This window comes from Moschus berezovskii, chromosome X (genome assembly GCF_049115385.1).
Source record: "Moschus berezovskii isolate FMDL1 chromosome X, NW_MosBer_1.0, whole genome shotgun sequence".
In the NCBI taxonomy this organism is placed as follows: Eukaryota; Metazoa; Chordata; class Mammalia; order Artiodactyla; family Moschidae; genus Moschus; species Moschus berezovskii.
In genome coordinates this window covers 39,385,904-39,389,108 of record NC_142488.1, presented here as the reverse complement: position 1 = coordinate 39,389,108, position 3,205 = coordinate 39,385,904, and positions in this window count along the sequence as shown.

Genomic DNA, 3,205 nt, shown 5'->3' with positions numbered 1-3,205 from the left:
CCCTCTGGGTCCATCCATGTTGTCACAAATGGCAAGATTTCACTTTTTGTGTGGCTGAGTAATATTCCACTGTATATACCACATCAACATACTACGTCTTCTTTATCTGTTCATCTGTTGATGGACACTTAGGTTGCTTCCATCCTTCGGCAATTTAATGCTGCTATAAACATTGGGGTGCATGTATCCTTTTGAATTAGTCTTTTGATTTTCTTCTGATAAATACCCAGGAGTGGATTGTTGGCTCATATGGTAGCTCTATTTTTAATGTTTTGAGGAATCTCCACACTGTCTTCCATAGCGGGTGTACCAGTTTACATTCCCACAGTACGCTAGGGTTCCTTTTTCTCCCCATCCTGGTCAACAGTTATTATTTCTTGCCTTTTTGACAATAGCCATGCTGACAAGCATGAGGCAACATCTCATTATGGTTTTGATTTACATTTCCCAGATGATTAGTGATGTTGAGCATCTTTTCGTGTGCCTGTTGGCCACGTGTATGTCTTCTTTGGAAAAATGCCTATTTAGCTCCTCTGCCCATCTTTTAATCAAGTTGTTTTCTTTTTGGAAATTGAGTTGTATGAGTTATATATATATACATTTTTTTCTCTTGTCAAGTAGTTTTATTTATCTACTGGAGGATAATTGCTTTCCAATGTTGTGTTTCTGCTGTACAACAATGTGAATCAGCTCTAAGTATACATATATCCTCTCCCTCCTGAGTCTCCCCCCAACCATCCTACCCCTGGGTCATCCCAGAGCACCCAGCTGAGTTCCCTGTGCTATACAGTGGCTTCTGGCTAGCTAGCTAGCTTACACCTTTATATATTTTTTATATTAACCTTTTATCAGACGAATAGTTTGTAAACATCTTCTCCCATTCAGTAGGCTGTCTTTTCATTTTGTTGGTGGTTTCCTTTGCTGTGTAAAAGCTTTTAAGTTTGTCGATCCCATTTGTTTGCTTTTGCTTTTGTTGTCCTTGCCCGAGGAGACAGATCAAAAAAATACTGCTAAAATCAATGTCAAAGAGCATTCTGCCTATGTTCTCTTCTAGGAGTTTTATGACTTCGGGTCTTATGTTTATGTTTTTGATCCATTTTGAGTTTATTTTTATATATGGTGTGAGAAAACGTTCTAATTTCTTTTACATGTAGCTGTCCAGTTTTCCCAGCACCATTTATTGAAGAGACTGTCGTTCCCCCATTGTACATTCTTGCCTCCTTTGTCATAGGCTAACTGACCCTACGTGTATGGGTTTATTTCTGGATAAGCCATAGTTCTTAAACTTTAACAAGGCATAGAAATTTTGACTTAAGCCAGGGATGAGAGGAGGGAATCTTTTTCTTTTATGGCCACACCAAGTGGCATGCGGGATCTTAGTTCCCCGACCAGGGATCGAACTCGTGCACCCTCCAGTGAAAGCTCAGAGTCCTAATCCCTGGAGCACCAGAGAGTGAGAGGAGGGAATCTTTTTAAAGAGACACCAAATATTTATTTGTCACCACTCAATCTCATGAACTCTAATCACTGCCTGAAAATTACTCTGTCACCATGTCAGGCCTCCTAAACGGGTAAAGAAAAGCAGAGTCATCTTCTATTGAATAGCACCTGTCAGAGGGATGCCAAAACTCTGGAAAGACTTCTCAGGTAATGTTAACTGTGCAATCCACAGCTAGAGCACAGACCAGCTTCCACAATCGATGCCAGTACGACCTGAGATGTAATATTTCAAATTGCAAATATCCCCTTACTGTGGAAGAATAAATTGCAGTCAACCTTTATGGACAGCAATTTTGTCAATATTAAAGTCCTTAAATAAAAGCATATTTATACCCTTTCGTTTAGAAATTCCACTTCTAGAATTGCATCAAAATAAATCAAAGATGTATGAAAATGTATATAAGAAGATGTTTATCACAATATTATTTATAATAGCAAAGACAAGCAAAAGAAACCAATGTGAAAAAATAGGGCACCCAAAGGACTGAGTACTCTGAAGTCATTTAAGTCATTAAAGTTCTAGAAAAATCTTTAATGTCCATAATACTTTAAGTAGAAAGAAGCAGGTCACAAAGGAGCATCTTGTCCAGATTTTGAGGGATGTGTATACATTTTTTTGGCTGTGCTGAGTGGCTTGTGTGATCTTATTTCCCTGACCAGGGATCGAACTGGGCCCTTGGCAGTGAGAGTGTGGAGCCCCAATCACTGGACTGCCAGGGAATTCCCAAAAGTGATTTTAGAGTCTTTGTGCCCATCTTATTTTCCAGTTTTACAGTGCACATATCAGTTACATTTATAATATAATCAGGAATAAACGTATTCTAACAAAATAGTGGTTCTATGAAATTAAAAGACACTTACTCCTTGGAAGGAAAGTTACGACCAACCTAGACAGTATATTAAAAAACAGAGACATTACTTTGCCAACAAAGGTCCATCTAGTCAAGGCTATGGTTTTTCCAGTGGTCATGTATGGATGTGAGAGTTGGACTGTGAAGAAAGCTGATCGCCGAAGAATTGATGCTTTTGAACTGTGGTGCTGGAGAAGACTCTTGAGAGTCCCTTGGACTGCAAGGAGATCCAACCAGTCCATTCTAAAGGAGATCAATCCTGGGTGTTCATTGGAAGGACTGATGCTAAAGCTGAAACTCCAATACTTTGGCCACCTCATGCGACGAATTGACTCACTGGAAAAGAGTCTGATGCTAGGAGGGATTGGGGGCAGGAGGAGAAGGGGACGACCGAGAATGAGATGGCTGGATGGCATCACCGACTCTGTGGACATGAGTTTGAGTGAACTCCGGGAGTTGGTGATGGACAGGGAGGCCTGGCGTGCTGCGATTCATGGGGTCGCGGAGAGTCGGACACGACTGAGCGACTGAACTGAACTGAAGGCCCCTTTGTTCTTCTTTTCTGATCTTTTCATTTGTGTCACAAATCCCCTTGCAAATCTGAGGAAAACTAAATTTTCTCCCCAGAAGTGTAAATACCCATCATCAGACTTCACCGAACATTTATGGGGATTTACCACCTACAGGTTGATAGGTCCCAAATTAAGAACTGTCCACCCCCAGTCTGAGTGGCTTCCACCTTGTGGATTTAGTCACTCCAGTGGTGCCGGGGTCTCCTCTGTCACTCCAAGAGCATGGACATGCCCATTAGCCTCTGTGGATTCATGGACCCAAGCAGGTACTTGGAAGGTGCC